Here is an 18,513-nt window from a genome sequence, read left to right as displayed (position 1 = left end):
AGCTTCGACTGAACTAATTCATTGAGAGCTCACTTAGCTGATCTATTATGCCTTAGGCCTTTGATGACTTGGCGGTCTATTTGGCCAGAGAATGATAAGCAATTTAATAGATCTATAGTTGAGGATTGTCTACGCCTGGACAAATACCAAAATATTCCCTGGTCAAAATATGTTGTTGCTTGTTTTTCAGCTATTTTTAATCTCAATCTTTTAGATGATCCCGGTACAGCATCTATGATCTCCAAATCCGAAATGAAAAATACTTTCTTGACATTTATGGGGGGAAAGCGGGCAATTGCAGCCGGATCTCTGTCTACTGTTATTTTCTATAATAGGTATATTACAGTGGAAGGTTTCCCTTCATATTTAACCATGGTATCCAGGAACTCTCACAAATTTGTACTAACCAGGCTCCGATTCGGAATGACCCACTATTTGGTAGCCCATCCTAATATCAAGAATCACCCGACCGGGCCTTGCAGGTGTGATGATGTATCCACCCAGAGCACTGTACACTTTCTGTTGTTTTGCAAACTGTATACGCACTTTCGTATTGCTTTTCTGAAACCTATATTTGTTAAATACGGAGTACGAACAGTTACACATGCTATGACTTTAATTTTTAACTTGGAATCGGCAGACATCTGTTTTTATACTGCGACGTTCTTAAACCAGTGCATCAACGCTAGGAAAAGCATGATTTTTTAATAATATTGATCAATTGGTTAGATATGTCTTTCTTTTTATTGTAAATAACTACGTCATATTTGATATAATGTTATGAAATATGTATTAATAGTTTTATCACTTTTTAACTTGTTGTACTCTGTTTGTGCTTTTATGGTCATCTATTTGAACTGAATAAAGCTTCATGAAATGAAATATTCCCTTCTTTAATGAAACTGGTGCTCTTGTAAGGTGCTCCAATGTGCCCTATACAAAACTGAAAAACATGTCTCCTTGAAGTTAAATTCAAAGGCAGTGACGGTTTGTACTATTGCAGAGCTTTTTTTTCACCCTAAGGGTAAAAATGGAGTGCCCGATAGGGACCCCTCTCGGCACCTGATTTAAAAAACTGCAGGTGCTGAGTACCGGCAGGACCTGACCCACTTAAAGCCCTGACCCCAACCCATAATGACCTCTCCTAGTGACTGCTCCCTCACTCTTCAACTGCCTTCCTCAGTGGTTCTTCCCCCACCGATCCCACATGGCTGCTGTGGTGTTGCAGTCTAGTGCTCAACATCCACGTCACCTGCGCTGTTCCTCATGAGAACGCGAGAGGCGGCGCAGAAAGTAGGGGATAGTGCACGCTTGCTCTCCCTCTTAAATAAAGGTATTTACACATTACCTCCTGTGGCTGTGTCATCTCTTCTCCGGGGCACATATTACTACCCCACAGTCTGGCGACGAGCTTCCAAAGACCCCGCCGAGCGCCGTGTCATCCACAGCACGCGTCGTGGCATCCAGTCTTCACAGTGCTCAGATGGAGGGCGGCGCTCAAGGGGCATCTGCCCTGAGGCAGCGCTATCATGAAGTTCAGGTACACGCATAGCGCGAATAAGGCCCCCGCGCTGTATCAAGAGCGTACCGCGATCCACACACCCGCTCTACCACAACCGGAAATTTTGAAACGGCAGGCCAACAGGCACCAGGAACGCACACAGCACATGTGCTCCAGCAACGTCCACCTGCCACAGCGTGCACGGGCCTGTGAACGCTGCACTCCACCGACATCCATCCCAAATGGATACACATCAGTCCAGCAAGATGTGCACTCAGACCTGTTCATTGACCAACCCCGTGCTGTTCCTCCCTAAACCAGATGAACCATACAGAAGATGAAGAAGAAGATGCGTTCTCTACCAAACGCAGGAAGAAAATACCCCTTCACAATCTCGGACCGGAGGGTCTACAAGTGTATGAGAACATGGTAAAGAAGCCAAGGGCAGTCACATGTGAAGACGTATTGCAACACGCTCTCGATGACTTAGACGATCACTGCCAACCGGTCATTTGCATAGCCATAGATAAATAAAAAAAATGTCAACGCAACCAAAGCGACACAGAGACGGTAGAAGACTATGTCACAGCAATCAAGAAACTGGTTGTAAACTGCAAGTTCGGGCATCTGCACGACGACATAGTACGGGACCAGATAATAATGCACACGGTAAACACCGGCGTGCAGGAGAAGTTGTGGGTGAGCGGGGAGGCTCCCCTCCACGAAATCATCACGATCGTCAAAAAGGCTGAACTCTCCAAAAGATGCGCTCCAGCTGCAAAAAAAGAGGAACAAAAACCAATGTTGTGCTAGATAAGCGACAAAGACACACAAAGAGACAAACCAGACCCCTCCACAGGACACAAGTCAGGCCGACAACCCTCGAAAACCTCCATGGGCCCCACGACTCTCCCACGATTCGAAAAGCTCCTGCTACAGGGGTGGCAGCATGACGCACATGGGCATTGACAAACGCTGCCCTGCCTACCACGTCAAGTGCTCCTCTTGCGGCATGACAGGACGTTTCGGCAAAGTCTGCAGGCGAGACCTCGCAGCAGCGCAGTTAAGTGTGTCATGTACGACTCGGAGCCTGACGCTAAAGAAGGAGAAGAGGACGAAGATAGCTTCTTGTGCATAGAGGACCAGGTGATAGGCATTGACTGCACCTCCAGGAGGAAACCGTCCTGTCTCATGTCCATAGGAGGGATCCAGATATCCATGGTGGCAGACTCAGGGTCGCCATTCACAATCATAAAAAAGGACATATGAGACAGGGATTTTGCCAGCACCTTGGGGCACCACCTACACCCTACAGACGTACATCCGGTCACTTTCTCAGGGAAAAGATTCCCATGGTAGGGTTCCGACAACTACACTTTGAGTTTAAGGAGCGGGAGACCACTGGCAAGTTGTACGTAGCATAAAAAGGACCCTCGGTTCTTGGGTGGATCAACCAAGGAGCACTGAGCATACAGCTCAACCCCGGCGGAGAAACGCAGGTACTAATAACAAGCGAAAACCCCAGCCCGAACATGGACAAACTTCGTAAAGAATTCCCCAACATCTTTGGCAGGACCTTTGGCCAATTGTCTAAGTTTACCCGCAAAATCCAGCTTAAGGACGGGCAGTCCCCATCAGTTACAAGGTGCGGAAGATCCCCTTCAACTGCAGGAAAGCCATGCAACTCAAACTACAACGCCTGGAGGACAACAGAGTCATTGAACCCATCGAAAGTGCCGAGTGGCTGGCACCCTTGGTAGTGGCACGCAAACCAAATGGAAAAGTGTGTCTCTGCATTGACCTTTGGGAACTGAACAAAAACAGATTAGTTGACAAGTTCCCTCTACCACGCATCAACGACACGCTAGCTGAAATGAGCAGAATCAAGTGGTTTTTGACCATAGATCTCACCGCTGCATACCACCAGATCTTACTCCACCCATCGTCTAGAAAGCTGACCTTGTTCATCACCCCTTTCAGCTGCTACTGATTTCGGTGTCTGCCCTTCGTACTGGAGTCTGCAGCATTGGTATTCCAAATACAAATGCATAAAATGTTCAAAGACTGCCACAATGTCCTATACTTCCAGGATGACATCCTAGTGATGGGGAGAACCAAGCCAAAACACAATGAGAAACTTCAGACAGTCCTGCACACCCTTTCGACCAATGGCCTCACCGTTGAACTAGAAAAGTGCAGATTCGGCCTGCGCAACGTCACATACCTGGTGCATGAAGTCGGCAAAAATGAGATTTCCCAGAAGAAAGCCAACGCTGAAGCCATCATATCGGCACCCAAACTAAGTCCCACAGATGAAGTACAATTGTTCCTTGGGCTGGCGGAAATCTATAGCAAATTTGTCAAGAACTTCGCAACCAAGACCCACAACTTGCGCCAGTTGCCGAAGGAAAAGCCCACGTTCCACTGGTCAGCAGAATCAGAGGCAGAATTAGAGACTATCAAAAAACGACATCTGCGAAGCCGTTCTACTTCAAGGGTTCGACAGCTCAGCCCCCAGCATCTTGACAACCGAAGCCAGTGAGAAGGCATTGGAAGAAGTCCTGGGGCAACTCACCACGGATGGCACGGAAGTCACCATCGGCTTCGGTTCTGCTCCCTCGCTCCCGATGAAGAGAAGCTTAGCGTCATAGAAAACAAGATGCAGGCCACCATCTGCGCCATGGAGAAATTTCGACAATACCACTGGGCCTCCAAGTTCATGCTCCACACAGACCATAAGCCGCTGATCAAAGTCTTTATATCCAGTGCGAATGCTAAAGCCACCCTGCGCATAGCAAAAATTACTCTGGCTCCTAGATTTCGTCTACAACATGGAATTCCTGCCAGGCCACAAGAACAAAGTAGCCGATTTTCTCAGCCATTTGGCCGCAATGGAGGACGCTCCACACTCCGACCACTGGGATGAGTACCAAGTGACGCTCACAGCTGATGAAGAGACCACCACTGGGGCTCAAGACTGGAAGACAGCCTACAAACAGGACCCGGATCTCTCCAAAGTGACGACCTTCATCACTCAGGGCTGGCTCGAGAAGAGACACATGAAGGGTGATCTCAGGAAGTATTGGGAGGTGCGTGAGGAGTTATCCCTCAGAAAGGACTTGCTGGACTGCCTCCTCACCATACTGCAAGATGGCCATCTAGGCATCATCAAATCCAAACTCTCCTCCACTCTGAGGAGCACCCAAAAATACCCCCCTCTCCTCCAATCATAGGACTACCCCATAATCCCATCCCTCTTCTCCAATCATAGGTGTACCCCATAATCACACACCTCCCCTTCACCCTAAGCAACAAACAACATTATCCCATCCCTCTCTTCCAGTCCCTGGATACCTCTCTCATCCATTCCTAGGAGCACCCCATTATCCCACCCCTCTCTCATCATATTCCAAGGAGCTCCCCATTATCCCACCCCTCTCTCATCCATTCCAAGGAGCACCCCATTTTCCCATCCCTCTCTCATCCATTCCAAGGAGCTCCCCATTATTCCACCCCTCTCTCATCCATTCCAAGGAGCACCCTGTTTTCCCATCCCTCTCTCATCCATTCCAAGGAGCCCACCCCATTTTCCCATCCCGCTCTCATCCATCCCAAGGAGCTCCCCATTATCCCACCCCTCTCTCATCCATTCCAAGGAGCACCCCATTTTCCCATCCCTCTCTCATCCATTCAAAGGAGCTCCCCATTATCCCACCCCTCTCTCATCCATTCCAAGGAGCACCCCGTTTTCCCATCCCTCTCTCATCCATTCCAAGAGCACACCGTTATCCCACCCCTCTCTCATCCATTCCAAGGAGCACCCCGTTTTCCCATCCCTCTCTCATCCATTTCAAGGAGCACCCCGTTTTCCCATCCCTCTCTCATCCATTCCAAGGAGCACACCGTTATCCCACCCCTCTCTCATCCATTCCAAGGATCACACGCTTTTAACACCCCTCTCGCATCCATTCCAGGGCCGGACTGGCCATAGTGGGCACCAGGCAATCCCCCGGTTTTGGGTCCTTGGAGGCTGTTTGTGTTACACGACCTTTTTTGCAGCATAGCTGCAAAATCGGCCCTGTACCAAAATCGGCCAAAAAACGGCCCCGGCAAAGAGCTCGTTGGCACCCCCCAACCCCCTTCTATTTACCCTCCCCCCGTGTGGAGATGGGGGGGCCGGCCGAGCACTTTGCCAGGGCCGGTTGTGGTTACCAGTACTGCCCTGATCCATTCCAAGGAGCACCCCATTATCCCACCCCTCTCTCATCCATTCCAAGGAGCACCCCGTTATCCCATCTCTCCTCTCCATTCTGAGCAAAAAGTAGAACATTATCAGACCCCTCGCTTCCACTCCAATGATCACTTTCATCATCACATCCCTCTCCTCCATTCCAAGAAGCGCCTCTTTATCACATTCCTCTCTCCTCCATTCCAAGGAGCAACGCATTATGGCACCTTTCCTTCTTTCGAACCAGCACCCCCATTATTCCACCCATTGACTACCATCTGGGATGCAAGGAACCTGAACGCACCTTTCGCCACCGTTCTGAAAAAGACACCCTTTCTGACATCCCTCTCCTCCACTATGAGGTGCAATCCCATAATCATATCCCTCTCTTCAACTCTGAGAAGAAAACAACAGTGTCACATCTCTGTACCACTCCAAAGAACACTCACATTATCCCATCTCTCTTCTGCGCTCTGAGGAGCATCCCAATTATCACACCCTCTTTTCCAGTCTGAGAAATACAGCCATTATTATATCCCTCTTTCCCATTCCAAGAGCTCGCCCTTACTACATCCCTCTCCACCACTCAACAGAGTATTGCATCCATTCCTTCATTACGAGGAGCAACCTCAATATGGCATCTCTATTCTCCATTTCAAAAAGCCCCATCATCACATCCCTCTTTTCCACTCCCCAAAACAGCACCCAAATTACACCCCATCCTGCATTCACTTTATCACATCCCTCTCTTCCACTCCAAGGGGCACCTCCCTTATTACACCTAAGCATGGGCGGAAAATCTGTTCTGCTCGCGGATTTTGCGGATTTTCGGTAAATTCGCAATCCGCGAGATTCGCAAATTTCCCGCAAAATCCACGAGCAGAATGGATTGGGTCAAAAGTTCAAGCTGACTTTTGTAACTCTTTTAGAATGGCGCCCGCAAGCTGCCAGAGCCATTCTAAAACAGTTACAAAAGTCAGCTTCAACAGGAAGCTCTAATAGATAAAGTAAAGCAGGTGCTGGAGTTGAAGCTCAAATTCAGTTACACAATAATTAATCACCCCAAACTTGGGGTGATTAATGATTGTGTAACTTAATTTGACCTTCAACTCGAGCACCTGCTTTACTTTATCTATTAGAGCTTCCTGTTGAAGCTCTTTGTAGCTATTTTAGAATGGCGCTGGCAGCTTGCCGGCGCCATTCTAAGTGGGGCTGAGGGCAGAAGGGCACAAAAGTGGGACAGAGGGCAAAAGGGGATAAAAAATTAGTGGGGCAGCGGGCAGAAGGGCACCGAAACGAGTGGTACAGAGGGCAGAAAAGCCTAAAAAACGAGAGGGTGGCAGTGATTAACCTGGCAAAAAAAAACCTGCGAACACACAAAGCGCCCCGCGAACACACAAAGTGCCCCGCGAACACGCAAAAATAAGAAAATCCACAAATTAGCATGAATTCGCGAATTTTGCGGATTGCGAATTCGCAAATCCGCAAATTCGCGGATCGCAAATTCGCAAAATTCGCCCATGCTTAATTACACCTCTTTCATCCAATCCCAGGAGCACCCCATTATAATATCTCTCCCTTCCACTCCTGGGGCCTCATTTATGAGTCTGTGCCTAATTTTTACGCCGCCGGTGCTTCACTTTTTGTGACGCACCAGTGGCCTAAAAAATGCGCCTTGTTGCGCCATATTTACAAAGTGATGAATCTAGGTAGATGCGTCACTTTGTAAACCCCTGTGCCACATTATACCTGCGCCAGGTATAATGTATGCAAGGGGGGCGTATTGACGCAAGAAAGGTTGTAGAAGTGACGCAGTGAAATCTATGAAATTTCACTGCGTCACTTCTAGGACGCCGTTGCGTCAAAATCGTGTGCCTGCCTCACAGCAGGCGTAAGACTGACGCAGGCCCTTTCACATGGGGATTGCCCCATGTGAAAGGACGCATTGCTGGAGTTGTGTCACTTTCGTGACACACTCCAGCAATGCGTCACTTTTGCGCTTACAGATACGTCGGAAATACTGACGTATCTGTAAGTCCTTGCGCAATGATGAGTCATATTGTAAATATGACGCATCATTGGGGTCGCAAGGAGGGCGCAATGAAAAATGACGCATCGCTGTTTTCTCGCAGCGATGCGTCACTTTTCCTAAATGAGGCCCCTAGTACCTCCACATTAAACACCTCTCACTCCTATTCTGAACAACACAAGAATTCTGCCATTGATCTATTGATCTTTCCCATTCAGGGGTGCCCTCCATTACTACACCCCCTCCAAAGAGCACCCCAATACCAGGTTCCTCTCGACAAGTACTCATAATATCACACCCCTCTCCTACTGTCTAAGGAGCACCCTCACATCCCTTTTCTCTGGTCCCAGAAGCAGCCACATCATGACACCCCTCTCCTACTGTCTAAGGAGCACCCCATTATCAGATTCCTCTTCTCCACTCCGAGGAGGGTCCATATTATCCCATATATTATCAGCCCCCCTCAATCACATCCCTTTACTTTACTTCCACAAACAGCTCCAATCATGTTAGCATCCCGTTGTCAACCTATCTGCCCCCCAAGGTCTCATGAGGTGCATCTGCCATTACCACACTTCTCACCCCCTTTACACCCTTGATCCTGTCCTTCTCCGCTGTAACAAGGAGCACCCACACCACATCATCACACCTTCTCACCCCTCTCCCGACTCTGAGGAGTACCCCTCAATGCACCATGCTGCTCCCTCACTCCAGAGAGCACGCTGGGTATCACATCACTCTCCCCCTCTCAACAGAGGACTTGAATTATCACATCCCTCTCCACTCTTCCGAAGAGCACTCTGTAGTTATGTAGGGCAGCCCAGTGGGGCAAATTCTACCACCACTGTGCAAAACTAGCTCCTAGTTAGGCAAACAGTGTTAGTAGAACAATCAGTGCAGGAGACCATGGAAGCTTGCAGCACCCCCTGTCCCTTCCATGCTGAAAATGCAACTATAACCATCACAGACGTACAAGTGTAACAATTTGGACAACTCCAGGCCCCCAAAGAGATAAAAATGGCTAGGGCGGCAGGTAATGGTCATTTTTAATATATATTGAATTTATAATTGACTGTTGTTGTGGGCACCTCTAATATAGCCAGGCAGCGCCACCTTGTGACAGACTGTCACAAGCACAGGTTTTGACAATTAAGCTCTGGATTCAAGCACCGAAAACCACTGGCTCCAATTCAGCACTGAGAGATGGAAGGCAACTTAAGAGAATGTGTATCAAGGGTTAAGAATACCAGCACAACACTTACATGATGACACCAATCAGTAAAGTTTCCAGACCAATTCAGAAAAATCAAAAATACTTCATGATTAAAATAAAGTTAAAGCAACATAAAATGGATAGTCACTGAAAAGTTATAGATTGTTAAAGTGACAGTTCCATTCCACTTGTTTCCTCCACTCTGCATGGACAGTCAATAAAAGTTCATGCGCAGTACTCAAAGTGGCCACAGATTCCCGCAATACTACCCCTTAACAGTGGCCCTCGAGCCTCCATAACTGCTCTCTCTAAAATGAATTTAATCAGTTTTATAGTGCCGCCGCCACTCATACCCGTGCCAGTGTACTTTACATCATACACACTACACAGAGAAAATCAATCATAGGTGTGTAAATCAGTGTATAGGAAATGTGACAAGACAGAGGACTACAAGGTGTAGTAGTCACATGACATCCATACTGGTAGGCAGGATAGTTTAAGTCTGCTTGGTCTGGAGAAGTGCAGACTAAGAGTTTAAAACATAACAGCGTGGTTATGGGTTGTCTTTAAAATTAGAATTGATTTCTATCCAAATCACCCCTTTTTGCCACATTAGGATAACAAAAGACTGGAGAAAAAACATGATGCTCTAATGTGTACCTTGCAATTTGCATGCAGCTCTTTGGTGACAGTAAATAGCTCACTGTTCTGTGTTAGAATTATAACTTAGAAACCGAAAGTAGCAAATGATGAATATGAGACGTTATTTCGCATGCTATTACTTCGCATGCTATTACTACGCGGTTATTACTTAGCAATAACCGTTACTACGCAAGTTTTTACTTCACATACCATTACATGGAAAATGTTAATGTATGCGAAGTAAAATCTTGCCTAGTAATAAAAATGGTATGGGGAATAATGTGTCATATTAAAAAAAGAAATGTTTAAAGCACAACACTACAATAATAAAAAAATTGAAATACACTACCCTATATATCTAAAACACTTAAACACTACCAAAACACGAAAACACTACTGAAACACCAATACACTACGCTAAACCCTAAATCACTATCCCCTGCACTAACATACACATTCCCCTACTCCGGTCCATACACTCATTCACTACCCATCACAACCCCGACACTACACTAAACACTAAAACAGTCAACTACACTACACTAACACCACAACACTACCCTAAACCCTAAAACATTACCCCCTGCACGACCCTGCCCCTAGCCCCAGTCCTGTCCCTACTCCCAAACACTACCCTGCACAACCCCAACACTACCCTAAACCCTAAAACACTACCCTACACTACACTAGCCCCACAACACTACCCTAAACCCTAAAACACTACCCCAGCACGACCCTGCCCCTAGCCCCAGTCCTGTCCCTATTCCCAAACACTACCCTGCACAACCCCGACACTACCTTAAACCCTAAAACACTACTCCACACTACATTAACCTCACAACACTACCCTAAACCCTAAAACACTACTCCCAGCACGACCCTGACCGTAGCCCCAGTCCTGTCACTACTCCCAAACACTACCCTGCACAACCCCCGACACTACCCTAAACCGTAAAACACTACCCTACACTACACTAACCCCACAAAACTACCCTAAAACACTACCCCCAGCCCCATCCTGACCCTACCCCAGTCCGTTCCCCACTCCCAAACACTACCCTTCACTACCCCCTACACTACCCAACACCCAAATACACTACTCTACACTAAACCTACACAACCGTTCACACAGCCCCACTTACCTCTCTCTCCACCTGGATCACCTTCCACTGCTCCAGCTTCCTGCGTCTACAGAGTTGTACTACGTTATTTAGAAACGGAACCGCCTAACTAAAAACAACAATGTGGATAACCTGTGAAGTAACAGTCATGCGCAGTAAAACCATGCAAAGTAATGGTTTCTGCGCATAAACGATGCGAAGTAAAGGCAATTCGAAGTAGTGGCCGCGTAGAAAAGGTCACCCACCGCAAATGATCCCTCAGATAAAAGCAATAATCTACTGACATATTTACATTAAATGCACTTTGTGATCTTAATGGTACCTGTTCTTTGCAGCATGCATTTTAACCCTCTGCGCTACCTTACTATGAGTCAGAGGGTCCACTAGATAAACCTCCATCTCTCTCTAGGAAGAACATTAATCACCGGAGTTATCTTGACATTTTTATTGTTGCCTTATAATTGCTAGTTCCCCCATCTGAAGTCAGCATGTGGTGGGGTTACAGTGGTTGCACTGCCCCAGACCCGGCCCTGATATCTAGCCTTCAGTCAGGGGTGAGGGGCTCGATAAGAGGATGTCATCTTGTGTAGCAGGCCCAGTTCACATCTTCCAAACTTCACAGAGTTCCTTTATGGGTGCTTTTAGCTTGCGCCTTCAAGACAGACATTCTTTCTTGTTACATCCTGGTAAGGAATTCCAGAAGACTTGGATAGGTTACAGATGATAAGTTTATTCTTCTTAGATGGTAGATAGGTTTTCCAGTATATATGTAATCAAAGCCCCACCAGGAGCATCCTCTCTGCTGCTCAGCCCAGGATCCAACTGACAGTCCACTCACAGCATGCCAAACACTCCAATGACATCACACTCACACTAACATTCCACTCACACTGGCTGAACAGCAGAGGCAGAGAAACAGGGAAGATGTAAGGTAGAAACCTTAGATATAACACACCTTCCCTCTTTACAAAATGAACAAAGAGAAAGCAATTGTAAATAGCAACGGTACAGTAACATCACAGAATAATCAATAAAAATTGTTGAATCTTCTTTATCGTCGCATCGTAAGCATGTGGAGTTTCAGTAAACTTGTAACAGTGCCATTGAGTGGTTATTTAACAGTACTGCACTTGTTCCAGGGAATTCTTCATACTGTATTATTTGCTCCATGATGTCTTTGTGGGTCATCTGTCCACTAAATCCATGGCAAGGTACTGTTCAATCTTGTTTGAGCATCAGCTGCACACTATGACAACGGTGACAACTTTATTTGTGTTATCTTATTATTTTATTGGCATCTTACCTTAAAATGTACATTATTACAATGTGTTTGTGCACTTCTTATTTTACTGTAGTACTGCCATTTTCTCTGAAGCATTTGTTAATTTATTTTGCTTGGCATGTAGGTTTTCTACATTTTCTTCTCTGTATTTTGATGTGATGCATTTCTTTCTTTTATTTGGTTCTGTTCATGATTTTTCACTTACAGTGCCTTTATTATATTGTGCGTAAGTTTTGTTTGTGGTCTAACTTGAAATGTGACTGGATTATTTTGATGTGTAGTTCAGTTCACACAGATCGCAGTTTTCCTGAAGCAATCTTCTTTTACCTCTGATGTTTTCATGATTATACTTACAATGCATTTTTCATTTATTGCGCAGGTTTTTCATACATGGTCTAACTTGAGGCGTGACTGATTTTCTTTGCTGTGTAGTTCAGTTTACCCAGATCGTATTTTCCTGCAGTTTGATGAGTGGTCTAACTTGAGGCGTGACTGAACTTCTTTGATGTGTAGTTCAGTTTACCCAGAATGCATTTTTCCTGGAGCATTTTTGTTCCTCTGATTCTTTACATGAGTGCTTTATATTTACTCTTTATTGTCTTATTGCACGCAGGTTTACGTATGTGGTCTGATTTAAGGTGTTACTGAGTTTTTCTTTGCTGTCTAGTTCAGTTTCTTAGATCGGACTTTCCCTGGAATTCTTCACTTGTGGTCTAATTTTAGGTGTGACTGTACTTTTATCTTTGGTGTGGGACAGTTTACGCAGACCGCAGACCTTTCTTTTACGTGTCTTCCTTTTGGTTGATGTGTTAGGTGTATGCCACCTATTTTTGTTCTTTGCTTTCATTTCTTCCTTGTTTCCTTCTTCCTGTTGCTGTGTTCAGTGGTTCCATACTTCTCGCTAGCCTGGCCAGTTGGTGTAGTTGTGGTGGTCACACTCGTGCGTTACTTCTTGTTCTTCTTCGTGGTATTATTACTTCTTGCTTATGTAATTTTTCTCAGTTTGCTTTTCTGTTTTGACTTTTTCCTTCCTTTTGAAACTTCTTACTTCAATTTTCTCTGCTAAGGAAGGAGATGTGTGTGTGTCTTATTTGTCATTCTATTCTCACTTTGCCTTTTATTACATGTTTTTCCTTTGTTGCTTATTATTACGTCACATTTCACCTTGCTTATTTTTAGTATGTTTTTCATACTTCTGTGCATTTGCAATTTTACTATTGCAATTTTTATTGATTATTCTGTGATGTTACTGTACCGTTGCTATTTACAATTGCTTTCTCTTTGTTCATTTTGTAAAGAGGGAAGGTGTGTTATATCTAAGGTTTCTACCTTACATCTTCCCTGTTTCTCTGCCTCTGCTGTTCAGCCAGTGTGAGTGGAATGTTAGTGTGAGTGTGATGTCATTGGAGTGTTTGGCATGCTGTGAGTGGACTGTCAGTTGGATCCTGGGCTGAGCAGCAGAGAGGATGCTCCTGGTGGGGCTTTGATTACATATATACTGGAAAACCTATCTAACCATCTAAGAAGAATAAACTTATCATCTGTAACCTATCCAAGTCTTCTGGAATCCCATCCTCATTGCCAAATTTATGTTACATCCTGGTAAGGAATTCCAGAAGACTTATTAATTGGTTTCAAAGCGCTCTACTGCATACCACAGAACAAGTAAGACTCGGTCTGCTCAGCAGAGAGCAAGCAACCTGGTTGGTCTTAGCTTCTTATACACCACATCCAGACATTGCTACTTTAACAGCAGCAAGAATGCGAACATTCTACAGAGATTTAGTTAAAATGTACAGATGGTCATGGGAAACTTGTTCCAGTGGGTAGAGGCACAGACTTGGAATGTTTTACCACCAGAACGAACTTTTAGGTGGAAAGAAGATGTTTAGAGCTGGGACTGAGAAGTCTGGTGTTGCTGTAGGGACGGAGGCAGGAGGATAGGTATGCAGAGCCCTTCCCCTTGACTGCCCGGTGGGCTAGAGTAAGTGCTGTAAATTCCGCCCTTTTGTGAATGTGGGGCCAGTGCAGCTTATGCTGGTGGGGTGTAATGTGTTCACGAAGGGGGAGGCCGCAGACCAGACGAACAGCAGCATTCTGGACTGTCTGGAGACGCCGGTGGAGGCCCAAGAAAAGACCTAGGTACAATCCGTTGGCGTAATCCAGATGGGAGGTGATCAGTGCCTGCACAATTGTTTTCCTAGTGTGACTAGGGAGGAAATTGATGAACTTTTTCACCATCCTAATCTTGGAAAAGCAAGCAGCGGATACCGTCTGGATTTGTTTTTGGAATGAGAGGTTGGTATCCCAGATTACCCCGAGGATTTTAACTGAGTCTTTGGGTAAAGCTTAGCGCAGCCAGTTGAAGGGGCCACCACAAGTTGGAATCCAGAGGCGTGGGCTGATGGAAAAATAGGACCTCGGTTTTGCCGGCATTAAGCCGGAGGGAGTTGTTATCCATCCAACTTGCGATGTTGCGGAGGCAGTTTTTCAACGGGTCAAAGGTAGTTTGAGATGGGGAGTCGTACGCAAACAATAGCTGGATGTCGTCAGCGTATGAGGTGGCCTTGATTCTTGAGTGAGCAATGATCTCGGCCAGGGGGGAGAAATAGACGTTGAACAGGAGAGGGCTTATTGAATACCGCCTGTGTCCGATTGGACAGAAAAGAGGCAAACCATTCCAAGGCCTTGCCTTGTATGCCTTTTGCCTGCAGACGGTCAAGGAGGACGGGGTGAGAGACGGTGTTGAATGCTGCCGATAAATCGAGCAGCACCAACATCGCTCTTGATCCCTCGTCCAACTTCCATCGAATGGCAACAGCCATCTCAATAAGGGCGGACTCGGTGCTGTATCCGGGTCTAAATCCGTGCTGTGAGCTATGGAAGGCGCCGTGGATTTCCAAAAAGCTGGCCAGTTGCCGCTGTACAAGTTTCTCAAGTACTTTAGCTGGTGCGGGGAGCAGGGAAATAGGTCTGTAGTTAGCTGGTTCTGTAGCGTCTGCATTTGCCTTTTTAAGAATGGGAACCAGTCTGGCGTGCTTCCAGGAATCGGGGTAGATGTCTGTCTGGAGGGAGTCGTTCCATATACCATTTAAGATGGGGTTGAGCAGGGGTGCTAAGGATTTTTACTGTTTTGCCAGCCAGGGGTCCATTGGGGAGCCAGATTTACATTTTAGTAATTCTGCCAGGGAGTGTTCTGGGGTAATCACAGTTAGAAAGGACATGGACGGGATTAGAGCTGGCTATGCATGTTTCGTGATTGTCCGCATTGGTCTTGCTGGGGAAGGAATTTTGTATGGTGGCAATTTTGTCTTCAAAGTAGTTAGAGAGGTGATCGCAGAGGGTCTGGGACACCGGGGTTTGATGTTTGAGGGCCAGTGGATCAGTGAAGGTTCTAACGGTATTGAAAATCTCTCTTGATGAGCCTTTTGCCCGTGTGATTTTCTCTCTAGATGGGTTCTTTTGTGGTCTATGATCTTCTTCCTGTACTCCTTAAGGGCAGATTTATATTTGAATTTGCTGTTCGGAGAGTAAGATTGTCTCCAGCGTCTCTCTAGCTGTTTACAGGCTGATTTGCATTTGCGGAGTTCGTCCGAGTACCAGGGTGCGGAAGGGGAGGCTCGAGAGGATTAAATAGGCCTGATAGGGGCTAGAAGATCAATAGCAGGGGTGATCCAGTGGTTGAAGTTGGATAATCTAGTGTCTAAATCTGTGGTCTCCTCAGGGGCAGCCGAGGAAAGATGAGTGGCTAAATTATCTGGGGAAATCGTGCTCCAGTTGCGGCCCATTGGTTTGGTCGGGGGTCTAGATCGATCCTGATGGCAAAAGGAGATGGTAAAATGGATCACATGGTGATCAGACCAGGTTACAGGAACGGGGTCACTCGAGGAAATATCGGTTAAGTTGGTGCAGATAAGATCCAAGGTCTGTCCTGCCTTATGGTTGGACCAGAAATTATTTGGTTTAGCCCACCATCCGAGAAGGTGGAAAGAAAATGTACGATGGTGGGGTCATTGGCATTATCTACGTGAAGGTTGAAGTCCCCAATGAAGGTGAAGTTGGCGTAACGGGATGAGGCCTGTAAGGCATAATCCAGGAGAGCCGGAAGGTGGATGGTTTTAGATTTGGGGGGCGGTATATCAATAAACCCGAGCATGTACAATTGGCTGCTAATTTAATACAGAAAGGTAGTGCCTCGATACATTCTATTTGGGAGTAGGAGAAGGAAGAGATGGACCATTGTGATCTGTAGATTATGGCCACTCTTCCACCGGGGTAGATGTTCTGTCTATTGGCGCACAAGATATTGTATTCTGGCGGATTGGCTAGGCAAAGTGCAGGGTTGGTTTCATCCCCTAACCAGGTTTCGGTGAGAAAAAGGAGGTCCCACTTGTTGTCCTCTAACGATTGAGCTATATCTAATGAGTGTTTCGCGTGTGAGCGGCAGTTGATCAGTCCTGCTTTAATAATAATTTTCTTCGGAGCAGGGGGATGTCGGGTGGAAGCCTGTAGGAAATGACATTGTGTCAAAGAGTTATTGTCTCCGTTTTGTGGACTACAGGGTTTATAGGGTAGTGACGAAGGATCGGAAGAGGAAATATGCGCATAGGAACAGTTTTTTAAGTCGAGGTGTAATAGAGGTTCCCTACCGTAAGAGATGGTAGAAGGGGAGCAAGGTAGGGCAGAGTTCTGGCTGATCGCGTCCGCTGCCCGGAGGCATGTCCTTCCCTTTTTATGCTGGCCACTAGAAAGCGTCTGACGCTTCCCCCACCTAAGATGGCCGCTGCTGTTTTTTTGGAGCTCACCAGGGGATGTGCAGATGCCCTCAGCGTTTAAATCGGCTGGGACTGGCCCGGTGAATGAGGAAATACGAGGGTGAGGGGGCGCTGAGATTGCGCTTAGCGGTTCAAGCGGGCGGGGGGAGAGCAAAGTGCAATGTGTAGTTCCTGGTAGGAGGCTTAGTGATTCAAGCCGATCGAGTACAAACAATTTTAAAATACGAATGCAAATAAGTTTAAAATGAAGAGCTTAGTTAATCAAGCAGATCAGAGCATATACTTTTTTAAAAGTCGCTTTCAGGACAGAGTAAATCAACAAACAGATTCTAAGCGCAGTGACACAGCAACCTCCCGGCTTCCGCCTCAGGAGGGATTCATACACACAGTCCTTCATGTCCATTTGTCCATGGCATGCAGGCGTTCTGTGTTTAGCCCTCCCCAAGAGCATGTACCAATTTCTACTATCCAGAATGCCTGATTGAGGGTGAAACTCAAGCACTCTTGGACTAACTGGTTGGAGGTGCTTGAGTCGTGTTTTTAAAGTTGCTCTTCAGTTGACCGTAACAACGCCTTTGAATATGTGTGTATTTCTTAATACTTGCTTCAAACTTGCATTCATTGTTCTCAGTTTGAGGAAACCAACGAGCTTGGATAAAGGAACTTGAATGACTAGGCCAAAATTGTACTGTTTTTGGAAGTAGGCGAGTAGAACTAGAAACTCAGTCGGGTCCATATTAAGCATTTTAGCAATTATATAATTTCCCAGGTAGTGTAGCTCGCAAAAGTGTCAGGCACAGATACGTCTTATTGGACAGAAGCACTTGATGCAGCAAAGTGTGGTATACGGCACTTGTTCACTTTATTCGTCTTCCTAACTACCCATTTGCAGTAAAAAATCCCTTTCAAGCACTTTTCTGATGATTGTGATTCTATTGGCGGGGGTCGGAAAGTACATTTCAAATTGTAAAGTAAAAAAATACTGAGTTTCACAGCTCACATTTCAGCATTCTTTCCATTTATTTGCACAGTTAGTACTTGCTGCTAGTATGACTCAGTTTCAATTTACTCAATTACTCCACCTCAGAAGTATTAAAGGCTCTGGGAGCTTTTGAATGCTTGACTTGCAGATCAGAGTCACAAGATGTCAGGAGCGAGTGCTGAAATCACTGAACCAACTTGGGGCTAATTGGTGAGTCACACCCTAATGAATCGTATTCGTTATTATCTGCCTCAGAAATATAAACGGCTTAGTCAACCATAAGACCTGCACACTGCCGAGTAGGTGCTTAACCCACTGTACTATTAACTATCAAGCATTGGCAAAGCCAATAGGTCTCACCTATGTAAGATATATTGGCTTTGTCAACAATTTTTAACCATGTTGCATAGCTTACTTGGGCCTTGGCTAAGGTCAAGCAGTGTTGTGTTACAGCTTATCAAGGGGTCCAGAGCTCTGGCGATACACAACCACTTGCTGCTACCCTCTGTTGTAAAGACATTACTGAGATCTATTGGCTTTGCCAGTGCTTGTCTCCTTTGCAGATCCCTCAGTACTCAAAAGTGTAGTCTTTGCAAATGATGAAAACAGGGGCACTATGTATCAGAGACACTGGTAGTTGAATGAAATGAAATGAAATGAAAGCGGGATTTATATAGCGCATGGCTGTCCGAGAGCGTCCCAGCGCTGAGATTGCATATACAACTGAGGGGAGGGGGGAG

At 46.0% G+C, this 18,513-nt stretch overlaps 1 protein-coding gene across 1 annotated transcript in view; it reads right to left on the bottom strand.

Annotated features, from left to right (window-relative positions):
- The window catches only part of LOC147701260 (IgGFc-binding protein-like), a 464,605-nt gene that overhangs the window by 107,574 nt on the left and 338,518 nt on the right, over nucleotides 1-18,513 (bottom strand). The window lies entirely within an intron of this gene.

Source organism: Lissotriton vulgaris, chromosome 7 (assembly GCF_964263255.1).
Source record: "Lissotriton vulgaris chromosome 7, aLisVul1.2, whole genome shotgun sequence".
Classification (NCBI taxonomy): domain Eukaryota; kingdom Metazoa; phylum Chordata; class Amphibia; order Caudata; family Salamandridae; genus Lissotriton; species Lissotriton vulgaris.
The sequence above is the reverse complement of the archived record's forward strand: the minus strand, read 5'-3'. Positions and strand labels throughout refer to the sequence as shown.